The following is a 15,880-nucleotide window of genomic DNA, read 5'->3' as shown; positions in this document are numbered from 1 at the left end:
TCCGGAGACAAAAAGGTAGTATGCCAAGTGAGATATTATTACCAGGTGGTTAGAGGAGCACTGTGGAGTTAGGTGTATGGGTGACGTTCTATAGAAGTATTTCTGAGGTACCTATAACACCTACTAGGCACCTGCTGGGCCAGGTGAGCACCCATACCCATCCCAATCCACTGGGCCTCAGGTCCCTTTCCTGGAAGCTACAGGGGTGTGTGTGTGTGTGTGTGTGTGTGTGTGTGTGTGTGTGTGTGTGTGTGTGTAAGCAACACTGAGGAACAGAAATACTAGCCCAGTGAAACCTTAGGTAATCCCTGGTTTCTTTTTCGCCAAGGCTGCTTCCTGTCCCCCAGAGCACCAGCCACTTTCTTTTGTTTCCTTATCTCCTTAGGTGGAGGCGATGAGCTGCATTATGACAGATACGCTCATAGCCAGCTGTTACCCTAACCTAACCTGGCATGCTCCCACTAGGACAGAGAGACCCAGGTTCAAGTTCGAAAGTTCAAATCCTGACACCCATCACCACAGGCAAATAATTTCTTTTTTCTTTCTTTTTTTTTTTTTTTTTTTTTTTAGACTAGATCTCACTTCATAGCCCTGGCTAGCCTGGAACTCAAAAAGATCCACCTGCCTCTGTTTCCCAAGTGCAGGGATTAAAAGTGTGCCCTCCCACCCAGCTCATTTCCCTCTTTGTTCCTCAGTTTCCGTATTTGCAAGCTGAAGTGCCCAGGACTCTTGACTGATCTTCAGACCATTCCAAGGGGCCTTGGGACTGTGGGGCACAGAAGCCTGAATGAGGCTCCGCCACCACACACACAGTTTCTGGTTTCTCTCACGGTACCAGCAGCTTTGAGTCACTGGGGCGCACTGCAGCCTCTGTCCTCGCGCTTCCTCTCGGGACAGTCACTGAACCTGGTCAGGATCCCTGCTGACTCACTCCACATCCCTGCTGCCTCCCCCTGGCTCCTCCCTGGCCCAACACTGAAATCAGCTCTGACTGTCTTCAGAACTCCCACTTCTTCACTCGGGCCTTTAAGGCCTCCCCAAATCTAACAGCAGTCTGAACCACACCAGTTTGTCTCAGTGATCCCCAACTATCTCCTGCTTTTGACTCCACGGTTTGGCTTGCAATTTGCAAGATCTAGTTTAGAAACTGTCCCCTGCCCCTCCCAGATATCCCGTTTTCTCCTCTAGCCGGTTCCAGCTCCTCCCTCCACAAAGTGCTGGGATGGCTGAGTGTCTTCACTGTGGCTCAGCACATGGAAGACACACAGAAGAGACTCTCAGATTCGTCAAGGAGAACCCACTGAACCTGTGGGCTTGGGCAGCGTGGACCATTGTCCCTTAACTGTTTAGACTCATCAGGATTACGTTCAGCTGCAGGGTTGTGTCACTGAGACCCAGAAGCTGAGGGTCTCGGGCCAGGATTGTGCAGAAGGATTTCCAGAGCCAAATCTTCAGCTCTCTCATCCTGCCTCTTTATGTAGTGTGGCCTTTCTCTACTTCCTAGGACAGTTTTTTTTTTTGTTGTTGTTGTTTTGTTTTGTTTTTTTATTTTCAGTCCTGAAGATAAAAACCAGGGCTTTGCTTAACCTAGGCAAACACTCACTCTACAGGAATCTACACATACAGGAGTATTTATTATTATTTGGATAAAATTATGTGCTACATACAAATGTGTGTATATATATCATTACATATACATACATGTATATGTAAATGGAATCTCCAAATCAATGTAGTTTTGAGATAGTCTCACAGATTCATTTTTCTATTTTTCATCGTATTTTGCTTATTTTAATTTTTAATGTTCTTGTCAGCATGTATTAACTATGCATAATAATTGGTTTCATTATGACTTTTTGTTTGTTTTGTGTTTTTTGTTTGTTTTTCAAGACAGGGTCTCTCTTTCTTGCTCTGTAACCTTGACTGTCCTGGAACTCACTCTGTAGGCCAGGGAGGTCCTCGAATTCAAATTCACCTGCTTTTTGCCTCCCAAGTTGCTGGGATTAAAGACATGTGGCTACCACGCCCAGCTCATTATGACAGTTTCATACATGTACACAATGGGTTTTTACTGTATTTAACACACACACAAATACAGTTACCCTTTCTTGTCCCCCTCCTGCTCCTACTGGGCTCCTCTTCTATTTTCCTCTGTGTGTGTGTGTGTGTGTGTGGTGTGTGTGTGTGTGTTGTATGTATGTGTGAGTGTGTGTGTGTGTTGGGTATGTGCACATGAGTGCAGGTGCCCTTGGAAGCTAGAGGCGAGGAGTTTGATCCCTCTGGATCTGTACTTACAACAGCTGAGCCTGTCCGTGTTACAACAGAGCCAGCCCTTATTGTGTTTGTTTGTTTGTTTGTTTTTGTTTCTTGAGACAAGGTTTCTCTGTGTTCTAGAATTTACTTTGTAGACCAGGCTGGCCTCAAACTCACAGAAATTTGCCTGCCTCTGCCTCCCGAGTGCTGGGATTAAAGCGTGTGCCACCACCTCCAGAATTCCCTATTTTTTTTTAAATAAGGAATGTTTCACAGATTTGCATGTCATCCTCGCACAAGGACCATGCTAATCTCTGTATTATATCGTTCCAATGTTAAAGCATGTGTATTGCTGTAAGGAACACCATCTTTATTTTTTTTTATTAAAAAAATTTCAATATATTCTGATCATGTTTTCCCCTCCTCCAACGCCTCCCAGCTCTTCCCCACCACCTGACTCCACGCCCTTTCTCCCTTTCGTTAGAAAACAAACAGGCAAACAACAACGAAAAAGAAATACACAAGGTACACATATATGCACAAAAACAAAACCCATAAAACCACAAAATCAGCAACTGTAATATGTAAGCAAAAGAGCAGTGAGACAAAAAATGCCCAAACATAGCAATAGGAGACCAAAAGTCTACAAAAACACCACTGAGTTTGCTTTGTGTTGGCCATCCACTGCTGGGCAAGGGGCTTGCCCTAAAGTGTGGTTAACAGGGAGACTCCACAGGAGAAAACCAATTTTTCCTTTGTAAGCGGATGTCAGCTGGAGTTAGCTTCTTGGCCAATTCTCCCTCCTCAGCACTGGAGCCCTACCTGGCTTGGACCTGTGGGGTGCTGTGAGTTGGTGCGTCAGTCCCGTCGTGTCTGGAGGACACTGCTTCCTTGTGTCGTCCATCCACACTGGCTCTTACAGTCATTCTGCCTCCTCTTCCTCATAGCTGCCTGAGTCCTGAGGAGGAGGGTTTAGTGAAGACATGGTTTAGGTCGCTCATTCATGCACATTGCCCTGTTATGGGTCACTGCGTTAGCTCCCATCTACTGCAGGAGGAAGCTTCTCTGATGATGGCTGAGTAAGGATTGACCTGAGTCCCAGCCCGGAGGGGCTCCATCTTTATTTTTTTTGAAACACGGTATTATGTAGCCCAGGCTGTCCTTGAACTTGCTATAGTAGATTAGGTTGACCTTGAACTTCTGATACTTCTACCCCCACCTCTCAAGTGCTAAGATTACAGGGATTCAATGCCACATCCAGTTTGTGTAGTACTGGGGTTCAAACCCACTGTCTGGTATGTGCCAAGAAAGCACTCTCTCTGCCTACCGAGTTACATTCCAGACATTTATTTTGTTTACCTATTTACTTACTATTTACTATTTATTCTCATTATACAGCCTAGGTTGGCCTGGATATGAGAGCCTCTTCTGTCTCCAGAGCATAAGTAAATTAGTTCCACCATCTCTTCCTTCCTTGGCTGTACCTAGGATCTTGTGTGTGTGTGTGTGTGTGTGTGTGTGTGTGTGTGTGTGTGTGTGTATGTCACATGTGATCTACCACTGAGCTACAGATTCCCACCTACCTTCCCACACACTGCCCCTTTTCTCCTCCTTTTTACTTTTAGGACAGGCTCTTGTTCAGTCTCCAGGACCCACACGGAAGGAGACAGCCAACTGTAACCAGCAGGTGTCTTCTGAACTTCACCTGACCCTGACTTCGACATCCTCGGCTAGATTCCTAGCTAGGTTGCCTTCCTCACCTAGTATAAGTGATAGTACAGCTATGCTGGGCGTTTTGTTTGTTTGTTTTGTTTTAGGGAGAGGCTATGCATCCTTGACAGAAGAAAACATGCCCTCCATCTTTGGCTTGGTGATTGGGCCCCAGTGGATCAGAAGTGAATCCTGAGGAAGCTTGAGTTTATATGTATGATTGGGGGAGGGAGGTTATCTCTGTTGGAGGTTGAGTAATGGATCAGGAGTACTCAATAAATACTAAATGACAACAGTGTGTATACAGTTTCACATATGTACCTTACTCTGTGTGGCTGACTTTTGTGCTGTGTATTTGGACATTTTTTCAGTGCAAAAGTCTGAGTAATTACGTATACGAATATTGCTGGGCAGCAGTGGCACACACCTTTAATCCCAGCACCCGGGAGCAGAGCCAGACAGATCTCTGTGAGTTCAAGGCCAGCCTGGTCTATAGATCGAGACCCAGGACAGGCACTAAAACTACTCGGTGAAACTCTGTCTTGAAAACAAAAGAGAAAACAAAAACAAAACAACAACAAAATACATATACGAATATCTATGTAAGTGTGGGTGGCCATCTTTTTTAATTTTTTAACTTATTTTATATGTATGGGTGTTTTGTCTGCATGCATATCTGATGTGCCTGGTGCCCCTCCAAGGCCAGAAGAAGATGTCAGAACTGGAGTTGATGGCTATGAGCTGCCGTGTGGTACTAGGACTCTCTGAAAATCAGCCAATGATCTCATCAGGTGAGCCACCTCTCCAACCCCAGGCGGCCATCTTTACCTAGAGTGTGCGTATGTCTGTGTTTGCATCAGGTCTGTCCTTAAGAGTATGTGCTGTGTAGAATTGCATCTGAGGCTGGGAAAGCATGAGGGTCTTTATGCTCCTGTCTAAGCATCCGTGTTGTCTGCTTTCCTGGGGTCTGTCTCTGTGCCTGAGCTCAGTTCTATCTGTGTTGACTTCTGTGAGGTCTTTGTGCTGGATGTGCTTGCTCAGCCCTGGATTGGTGTGAATGTGAGTGCGCGGACATCCGAAGGAGCTGTGCCCTGGCTGCTGCAGAGCAGAAGGATGCCAGAGCAGAGGTGACGCACCCTCCCTGGTCTCTCCAGTCTCCTGGGAACCAGCTTCCAAGTGAGACCGTGAGACCGAGAGCAGACTGTGTCAGGAGTACCTGCCCCTTTTGCAACCAGCCCTGGCCCCAGGCTGTAACCACAGATCATATTGCCACAGGTCAGACCTGCCCACTGTGCTTGGCTGCCAGGAAACCCAGCTCTTAGCAGGACTGCGCCAGAAGTCCTCGCCTTGGGCTTGGGCCAGATCCCTGGTGAGGTGAGCAGAGTGTGGTAGAGGGGCCTCATGAGTCAGTGTGAATAGAAGGGAGTGAGTTCCTGTCCCTGTGTGCAGCGACACTAGGCAAACTCACGTCTGTCAAGTGCCTGTTCTGGGACTCCTGAGCTTGAATCTAAGCCTCTTCTCAGAATTCCGCATGGTGGGGTGTGGGGAGGGGGAGTTGGGGGGCTTTGAAGGTTCTGCCCTAAGAAATGGGTCTCAAGCTGAGCGTAGTGAAATGCAACTTTAATCCCAGCACTTGGAGGAAGAGGCAGGAGAATAGGAGTTTGAGTCCAGTTTGGTCTATATAGCTAGTTCCAGGACAACCTACACAGAGAGACCCTGTCTCAAAAGAAGAGGGGCAGGAGAGAAAGGAAGGAAGGAAGGAGAGAAGGGAGGGAAGGAGAGGGGGGAAGGGAAGGGAAGGGAAGGGAAAGAAAAAAAGAAACGGTCTCTTGGAAGGCACCGTTGAACAGGCCAGGGTTCTAAGAGTCTGGGTTGTCCTAGGCTGGGGAGTAAAGGGAGGGAGACAGCTGGGGAGAGGATGAGAACACAGATGGAATCACTGAACTATCCACTGGCTGCTGGAACATTTTTAGGGCTCTTTTCAAACTGAAGCTGACCCATCGGTCAACAGCTCCGGTGACGGTGGGACTCATTTTCAGACTATAGGGCCTTGGATAACAGCCTGGGTGTTCAGTAACCTACTTGTACCCCCTCTGGAAGATGGACTCCTTCGTCGTCATCATCATCGTCATCATCATCATCATCTCCATGCCTCTTTGACCCCTACCTGCAACAGTATGCCTATCTCCCCAAGTGTCCAGATGCCTCTCCCCCATCCTGGACCCCAGGATCAAGGGGCATCAGGAAGTGTTTGGGTCCTTTGAGCTTAAGAATTTCCCAGGGCGCCGGGCAGTGTGGCGACGCCCTTAATCCCAGCACTCGGGAGGCAGAGGCAGGTGGATCTCTGTGAGTTCGAGGCCAGCCTGGGCTACCAAGTGAGTTCCAGAAAGGCAAAGGCACAAAGCTACACAGAGAAACCCTGTCTCCAAAAACCAAAAACCAAAAAAAAAAAAAAAAGACTTCCCAGGCCTGTTGGAACTGGAAAGCAGGTAGCTGGACCCCACGCAGGGACACCTGTCGTTATTGCTTCCTCCTTCAGGCCTATGTTCCTTGTGATTAGACTCCACGGTTTCTGCCTGCCCTCCAGCCTGATCAAGCGGATCAGCTAGCACAGCGTTAGCTGTCTGTCCCTCCAGCAGGGCTGTGTTGATCTCCTTGTATAACAGGAGGCCCTTTATTCTGGAGACATGTGCACAACCCACCCACCCCCTTTGCCAGCCAATAGGCTACATTCTTCGCTGATCCTTACCCTCACCAATAACACACACACACACACACACACACACACACACACACACACGGACACACGGACACACGGACACACGGACACACGGACATGCACACGCATACACACGCTTGCATGCACGAAATGCATACATACACACACACAGACTAGGAGATTTGGTCTCTAGGTCCAGCCCCATCCTTACTTTTGGGTGACTTGGGACAAATTACTGCCTTCCCTGCCGTCTGAGTTTCTAACAGTTCTGAAGCAAGGCTAATACTCTCTGCCACTCCCTGGCTCCCAGGGGACCAGTGGGGATAAGCAAGATAATAGTCGAGAACTGATTTGGAGGAAGCTGGTAAGTGCCAAGTAAGAGGTATCAGAGCTGCTCTGTGTTTACATGGGTGTGGACCTTTGGTTCCCAGCCTCCTGGGGCTTGGGACCAGCCCTGGCAGCTTCTTGGCTCTGGGGTTCTTTGTCCCACTTCCAGAGAAAAGACAGAAACCAAAGCTGAACCCAGCTGTGTGAAGAGGAGACTACCACGGGGCAGGCTTCGGGACTTCGGCTGGACACTGGCTTCCCAGCCTGGCAATAATCCCCAACACTGGCTGTACGATCCTGGCCTGTCCCCGCCCCTCTCTGGGCTTTCCTCAATGGTGACAGCCTCGTGGTTCTGGACTGAGATTGGAGAAGACTCGAGAGCCTGTAATTGAATGCTAATGTCACTGATGTGGGACGGGAAAAAAATTGTCATCTAAACCTACCTTCTTTATTTCCTGTATTTCTTTCATTGTTGGGCCACAGGCAAACCACATGGGTCCACATGGCCAACCCCCAAACCATAAATTACTTGCAAAGGGGGTCACGTGGAAGAAGGTATATGGTTCAGAGAGAGGTCTCAGGAAACAACCCAAGTGAGTCTGGACCAACCTGTCGGCTTCTCCGCCAGTGTCTGCTTCTGCCCTCAGCCTCTCGCTACACCTCTAACCGCTGCCCTCAGCCTGAAGCTCATTCAGACACCCATCCCAGGCCTCTCCTCAACAGTCTCCTTACAGTGCCTTCTACAGCTCTGTAAGGCCTTCTCTCATCTTCTTGGCCACTAAAGGCAGCCTCTAGCCACGGCTCCAATCCCAGTCCCTCTTCCAACCATCTGTGAGGACAGCGACCTCCTGTCCCCAGCCTGACAGGGTTTGAAGTCTGTGATTTTAGTCTCTGGCTATCACTCCTGCCAATCATGCTTCCTGTTGCCTTCCGATCTCCCTGTCTCCTCCTCCATCCTTTCCCTCCTCCCAAGCACTGCCTCCTCTTTATTCTCTCCTCACTCGTCTACTCAGCTGTCTGATTTTTCTCACAGTGGTCTCTCCTATTCCTGGGTTTCACCCTGACCACCCCCTAAACCCAAGGCCTCCCCTGCCTCTGCCAAGCCCGGACCCCTCCCTTGAGAGTTGGCCTCAGTAGTACCAGAGCAGAGCTACTCAGTTTCTCCGTGTGGCCCACAGACACAACTCTGGTGGTTTGCCTCACTCCTGACCCTGTCTTTTGTTCCTCCTTGGGTTTTTGTTTGTTTTGTCTTGTTTCGGCCCATCCCCATGCGATCTCATAATTATGGACCCTGTTGAGCAACCTTGAATCATTCCCCGTAAGGCCAGATGGAAGGAAATAAGAAAACTGATGGTAAAAGTCAAAGAAAAAGTCTCCAGTTTCCGACTGTGTCCTGAGCGTTTCTGTCTGGTTCTCCTACCCCGCCCCCTCACCCATTTCTGAAACTCCTAGGCCCGCAGAGCTGGGACTCTTAGGGCTTACGCGGTCCCTCTGCCCAGCCCAGAGTCAAGTCTTGGAGTGGCTTCCTTCTCCTCCAGGCCTCCAGCAGCCAGCCTTTCTTCGTAGCCAGCCTGGAATTTGCCATCCTGATGCCTCAGCCCTCAGCTTCCCTAGAAACTGGGGTAACAGGCCCCTGCCATTAGACGCAGTGTGCGGTAATTTGTGGACATTTGAGCAAATAGTTTTTCAGGTTTTCTGTTTGTTTTTAAAAAACTCCATGACAAGGAGCTGCTGCTTTCTTCCTGGTCTGTCTTTGGTTTTTTGGTTCTGGGTCCCACTGATAGAAGCCCCCAGGGCTCTCAGAACTTGTAGAGGCTTGGTTACCCCCACTGGCTCCAGTCGAGCCTTCGAGGTGCCAGGCTCTCCGGTGTGGCCACTGACAACCCTTCCTGGGAGGGACGCCTTCTGGAGCCCAGTCTCAGGCTTGGCTGAGGACAGGAGTGGTCTTGGCATCAGCAGGCCTTGATCAGAGCTGTTTGCTCAGGTGGTAGGCTGGCTTGGGGAAAAGCAGCAAGGTTTTCAATTTTAATTGCTTTATTTAGTTTAGTGTTTTTTGTTTTGTTTTTAAATAGGATCTCGTGTAGTCTGGGTTGACCTCAAACTTGATATGTAGCTGAAGCTGACCTTGAACTCCTGCCTCTGCCTCTACCTCTCAGGTGCTGGCATTACAGGAACACACAGCCGCATCAGATAGCAATACCGTCGGTCATTGTTTATTTGAACTTCTGGATCAAAACCTTCTGAGATCAGTCCTCAGAGTGGAGGAGGCAGGGTGCCTTGAAAGAGAGAAGATGATGGAAGTTGAAATTGAATGCTTAGGCTCTGGATTACCAGGTCCCCCAAGGAGCTAGCAATGCATGTGTGTATGTGTTTAATGAAATTTCCTGAGTCTATAACATTGCGGCTACTCAAAGAACTTAACTGTTGGGACAGAGGACTAGCATGTTGGCTGCCAGTACTCAGCTAGCCCTGGGGCGTAGACGCCTTGCCCTTCACACAGGTTATCTCCACCAACTGACTTGGTTTCCCTCTTCCCTCTCACCGTCTCCTTGTGGTGTGTCCTCCTGTGATGTAGCCTCTATCCACTCCTTCAAGTCTGGCTCTCCCCTTTCCCTGCTCACCTCCCCCCCCCCCCCCCCCCCGTGCTCAGCAGTGGAGCCCGTCTACCAGTCCCTGTGTCTTTGTTGTGTGTGGACCCCCCAGCCCAAACACACACTTACAAATGCACCTGCTCACCTTCCTAATTATTTTTCTTGTGGTAAAATTCAAAGGGCATACGACTTTGTTTTTTTTGAGACAGGGTCTTTGTGTGCAGTCCAGGCTGCCCTCAAATCCACAACCTTTTGGCTCTTACCCCCTGAGTACTGGCAGTTAGAAGTGCCCCTTCATGCCTGGCTTTAGTTTTCCTTAGGGGATCTAGTTCGATAGTATTAAGTGCAGTCATACTGTAATGCAATCACCATTTCCCATTCCTAGAATTCTTTTCACCTCACAAAACTGAAATAGTACACCCATTAAATCCCCCCCCACACACCTTCTCCAATCACAATTGTACCCTGCATCTCTAAGATTACTCTAAAGACGCCTCGTAAGACTGGAGTCACACAATATGCCTTTGATAAAATACGAGTTTTGTTCACTTATCCTAATCTCAAGGTTTATCTGTGCTGTAGCATATCACAGTTGCCATCTGTCCTATTTTGCTTTCTGTGGCTGTGACCTAACACCATGACCAAAACCATCTTATGCGCCCCAGTCCCAGTCCGTTACTGAGGGCGGGCACTCAAGCAGGAGCAGAGCGGGAACCATGGAGGAAGCCACTTCCTGGCTTGCTCGGCCGCTTTTCTTACATGCCCGGTACCTGCGAGGGATGCACCGCCCACAGTGGGTGGAGCCCTCCCCATCAATCATTAATCCAAAAAATGCCCCGAAGACACGTCTAGGGCCATGCTGATGGAGACCATTCCTCAAGCGAGGTTCCCTCTTTCTGGGTGACTCTGATTTGTGTCAAGTTGACAAAAACAAAATAGCACATCATTTCATATTCATTCATTCATTCATTCATTCATTCATTCATTGTGAACTGGGATTGACTCTGGGTCTTGAACATGCTAAGCAAGCACCTTCCCACCAGGCTGGATCTATTCTCAGTCCCTTTTTTACCTTTTACTTTGAGACAGGGTCTCACTTAGTTATTCAGCGGGAGTTGAACTCCCTCTGTAGCCCAGACTGGGCTCTTCTTCCTTCCTTTTTTATTTGTTTATTTTTTTTAATTTATTCTGTGTGTCTTTTACATCATGTCCCCCCACCTTTTTTTTTAAAGTCAGGTTTTCTCTGTTATGTAACTCTGGCTGTCCTGGAACTCGCTCTGTAGACCAGGCTGGTCTCAAACTCACAGAGATCCATCTGTCTCTGCCTCCCTGGTCCTGGTATCAAAGGCGTGCGCCACCACATCCTGCCCCAGCCGGTGCTTCAGAATGAGACCCTGCCTTAAGACAAACCAGAACAGGCTGGAGAAACAGCTCAGTCTCTGAGGTGCTGCGCCACCCAGGCCTGAGGGAACTGAACTTGAGACCCCCAGAAACCCAGGTAAAGATATACCCAGGCACACAGTGGTGGGTGCATTATTTTTATTCCTGTGTGCTGGGGAGACAGAAGACAGGCCTGAATCCTGGGGCTCACTGGCCTGCCACACATAGCCTCCGTTTGTTGTGGAGCACCCAGGCCAGTTGATGAGAGCCGGATTTCAAATGAGTGGACAGTGCCTGGAAGAAATGAATCCCCACAGCTTTTTGTTCTCTGGAACCTCTTAAAAGCCACACAGATTTGTGCACCGTGCACAAAAGACAAATTTAAAGCCACACCAAACAACATCCCTCCTTAGAAATCTTCGCTCTCATTTTTACCTAATACCTATTCCATAAACCCCCTGTGGACTGAGATTTTCTTTTTTTTGGAGACTGAGACTCTTGTTATTTTTGCCCAGGGCCCTCTCTTACTTTATTTATTTATTTTTATTTATAATTAATTAAATTACATTTTTTTTGAAAAAAAATGTTTTTGAGAGGATTTCTCTGTGTAGCCCTGGCTGTCCTGGAACTCACTCTGTAGACGAGGCTGGCCTTGAACCCAGAGATCCACCTGCCTCTGCCTCTTGATTAAAGGTGTGAGCTGCCATGCTTGGCCTTCAGGCTAATCTTTAAAAAATATATATTAAATTCTGTGTGTGTGTGTATGTGGTGGTGTGTGTGTGTGTGTGTGTGTGGTGTGTGTGTGTGTGCGTTGTGTGAGTGTGTGTGCGCGCGCCATGGTGCAGTAGGGCGCAGAGAACAACTTGCAGGGGCTGCTTCTCCTCCTTTCACTGCGTGGGTCCTGGGTATTGAACTCAGGCCGTCAGGCTTGGTGACAAGTGTATTCACCCAGAGCCGTACTGCAGTCTCTCTCTACCCCGCCTTTTAAAATGTTTTGTGACAAAGTGTCACTACGTGGAACTGTCCGGCCTGGAACTATGTAGACCAGGCTGGCCTCAAACTCATGCAGATCTGCCTCACTCTGCCTCCTAAGTGCTAGGATTAAAAGCGTGTGCAACCATATCTGTGCCACCTTTAAAAAGAAATGGGGCTGGAGAGTTGGCTCAGTGGCTAAGAGCACTTGCTGCTCTTGCCGAGGACCCGGGTTCGGTTCCTGGCACTGATGTCAGGTAGCTCACACAGCCTGTCTTTCCAGCACTAGGGGATCCCATGCCTCCAGCCTTCGGACATACACACCTACACATAATTAAAAATAAATCTCAACATTATCTTATTAATTATTGTGTGTGTGATATGAGCATGGGCAGGAGCGTTGTCTTATTACTCTGTGTGTGGTATGAGCGTGGGCCTGAGAGTACCATGGAGTCCAGTGGACATCAGAGGATTGCTTGCAGGAGAAAATTCTCTTCCTCCTCCACGTTTTTTTTTTTCTTTTTAATTTAATTTTTTTGAGTCAGGGTCTCACTATGTAGCCCTGGTTAGCCTGGAACTCACGATGCAGATCCACTTGCCTCTGCTTCCCAAGTGCCAGGATTGGAGGTGTGCCATCATGGATGGCTCTTTTCCCACTTTGGGTCCAGGATCAAACGCAGGTCATCAGATTTGTGGGAATGTCACTTTTACCTGCCGAACCACCTCACTGTCTTTTTCTCCCCCCACCCCCCATGTTGGGAATCAAATCCAGGGCTCCGCCTGCTCGGCAAGCATGCCATACCTGTACTGTCTCCATCCGTCGCAAGCCTTGGACTCTTCACGGCTGGTACTTAGTATACAGAACTGAACTAGCATGGGGCGCTGGCGTGAGACCCAGTCCCTGCCCTGAGGATTTCCAAACATCGGAGGGCAAACACAGGACAAGGTCTGGCTCACCTTCATGCAACAGAGCACCTGAAACTTGAGTGAGGCCACCGTGAGCTCAGCTGGATAGCGTGTGGAGCTTTTTTGGAACAAATGCTGCATTGGGTAAAGGTGCTTTGTGGAGGCAAAGTCGCACCTGAGGCCTGGACAACTGCTTCTGGGCAACTGCCTGTGCCAAGTGCGGGAGTCGGGAAGACGTGACAAAGCATTATTTAGGTGAGGATGAAACCGAGAGCGGAGTTCCGGAGATAAGGAGCAGTTTGAGGAGCAAGTGGTAAGCACGCCCCCTAGCGGCTTCTGTGAGATTCCCTCTCCTCTAGCCATGGCAGCCTGGTTAATTAATAGAGAAGGTGTTTTGCCTGCCATCCACACTGATCTCTACCACTTCCTGACGGGCTGCTCACTTGAGACCAACACTCGCTAGGCACTCGCCTTGTTGATTACTCTCCTAGGAATTGGGATAGCCTTCGAGCCGTCAATCATCCTAAACCCTGCTGGTGCTTTATAAAGAATCAAGGGGAGAACATGTCTATTTTGAGTCTCAAAGAGTAGGTAAATAGGCTGGCAGAACAGGGGGTGAGGTGAGAAAATCCCGTGCCTGTGGAATGGAACAAAAAGGGATGGACCCCACCCCACCATGTTACTCAACCTCCGCTGAGTAACTGCCATTATCTGAGGTCACAGAAGGAACACGACATGCTGGAGACGGAGCTGACTCAGACGCCACCTGTGACTCCAGGAGCTCACAGCCTAGCAAGGAGACAGGTACATAAACAAAAGGGATGCCATGTGCTCAGGGTCCTGTTGGCAAACCCAGGGTGTGGAGCAGGGAGTGCCAGCCACCTGGGCGGTGCTGGAAGTTCTAAGTTTAGCTGAGTGATAAAAAGGGGGAGGTACGAAAATGCAGAGGCCCCAGAGGGAGGGGGGAGGGAGGGCCCTCCTGGTGGGCAGGAGGGTGGAGATGTGCTCAGCTGGGGAATCACTTTCCTCCCTCTTTGTCTGTGTACTAGTTCCCCACATCTCCTGGAACGTGGGACCTTTGAGCCTCTCTACCACGGTTCAGATCCACTCCTAACATACGAGCCTTAGAACGGGTAACTCAAGCTTTGCCGTCAACCCCGGCTTGTGAATGCTATTTGCATGCACCAGAGCTGTGTACTGAGCCGACGGGTGTCCCGGAAGGCATCTCAGCAGGGCCTCCCCTGACAATATCAAATGCGTCAGGACCGCCAGTGCTTGGCACGCGGCTCACTGCAATCTGTTGAGGGAAGTCTGATACTTTGGTACCTCCAAGTGGTTTGAGCCCTGGAGGGGGGTGAGTTGGAGAGGTCTACCTCACCTAGTAGGTACTAGGCAGGAGCTTGGGACCTAGGGGAGGGGCTGCATTCCCGTGAAGAAGCCAAGGGCTCTCGGGGTGGGCAGGGAGGTAACCGATGGCCTGGGTCTGGTAACATCAAGTGACGGCCAGGGTTCAAGCCCCAACCAATCAGTTAAGCCTCACCCACCTGAGTAGGGGAGCCTGGATGGGCACCAGAAGAAACGCTGGGCAGCAACACCCCTACTCCCATGGCCCTCCACTATGGTGGTCAAAGGTGACAATTTTCTCCACCCAGAGGAACCAGGGCAGTTTCAGGAGGTGGGAAAACCTGCCGAACAGGGTGGCCAGAGGCTGAACCGGTTGGACAGGACAGTTTAATCCTGACCCCCCCCCCCCCCCCAGCAACTCCACAAAACAGAGCTGAGAAGAGAGCTCAGCGATACAGAACCTGCCTAGCACACAGGTTTTACGTCTCGGCCATGGGAACTACTAAGGGTGGGAAGGGGGGCAATGGGAGGAACTCAACAACTTGGCAAGCAGGACCTGGTGAGCCGGGCAGGAGTCCCAGGCTCAGAGGGCCGGGTTGTGTGGTTATAGACCAACCCCACAGTTCCCCAGAGTTCTGAGTGAGAGCAGCAGGAAATATTAGATAGAAGGATTTAGAGTGTGGAGAGAAACAGAAAATACAGGATAGCCTCAAGAGGGCCTGGAACCTTTTCCAACAGACTGTCTCTGCCCTAGGGTATTTATGGAAATACCAAGGGGTGGAGCAAAAGACCAGCACAGCCAAGTGCAGACCATCTCAGACTCCGGCACTCGGGCCCGTGGTCCAATCATTCTCTCTATGCGGACCTGCTGGGTAAAGCCAGTAGGAACCCGAAAATGGGCTCCCACACTCAACAAAACACACACTTCATTTTTTAATTTAATGTCATTTTGTGGTGCTGTGGAGAGAACTCAGGGTTTGTGCGCTCTACCACTGAGCTACGACCCTGGTCCCCACAAAGCGATTATTTACAGCACACACTACCAAGCGGCATCCTCCAGTGTTGGACTGTGGAGAGTGGGAGGACAGACAGCCGTGGAAGGCAGCTGCAGCCGCTAGCTTCTGACGCCACTCCGGGTCCTAGCATCATCGGATGGGGACGGGCAGCTTTGAACAGGACACAAAACACCAACTTTCTCTGGCTCCTGGCAAGCAGGTCCTTCTATGTACAGTATTCCTGGCTCAAGGCTGCTCTGCTCCTCCCAGCCTCTTGGGCCTTCTCCAGAACTGGCCTGAGTGCAGCTGAGACTCCTCCAAGAGGCTCAGAGAGCTGGCTTCTGAGACAGAGTAAGTATGCCCAGGAAGCAGGCAGAAAGTGTCTGGTCCCCGAGTTTTCCCAGGTTCTAGTCTCTGTCTTGGCAAGCAGGACCTGGTGAGACGGGCAGGAGTCCCAGGCTCAGAGGGCCGGGTTGTGTGGTTATAGACCAGATGCTCGGTGTCCTCAGTGGTGGAGACAGTGGAGCTGGCTGGCGTGGGAGGTGGGTGGTGGCGGTGGTGACTGCGGAAGCCCTTTCTCTTACTCTTGAAGCAGAAATAGCCCAGGATGGCTATGACCACTATGATGCAGACGACCAGGAGGACAGCAATGGCCACCTCCACAGAGCCTGTGAGAAAACGGC

At 49.8% G+C, this 15,880-nt stretch overlaps 1 protein-coding gene and 1 non-coding gene across 2 annotated transcripts in view; both read right to left on the bottom strand.

The window, feature by feature from the left end:
• Positions 1–15,880, bottom strand: part of Spint1 (serine peptidase inhibitor, Kunitz type 1) — a 120,570-nt gene that overhangs the window by 91,192 nt on the left and 13,498 nt on the right. The window lies entirely within an intron of this gene.
• Positions 2,508–2,618, bottom strand: LOC114704642. The gene has a single exon (XR_003736299.1). It is a non-coding gene; the product is annotated as a U6 spliceosomal RNA (small nuclear RNA).

The sequence above is a fragment of the Peromyscus leucopus genome, chromosome 4 (assembly GCF_004664715.2).
Source record: "Peromyscus leucopus breed LL Stock chromosome 4, UCI_PerLeu_2.1, whole genome shotgun sequence".
Classification (NCBI taxonomy): Eukaryota; Metazoa; Chordata; class Mammalia; order Rodentia; family Cricetidae; genus Peromyscus; species Peromyscus leucopus.
The sequence above is the reverse complement of the archived record's forward strand: the minus strand, read 5'-3'. Positions and strand labels throughout refer to the sequence as shown.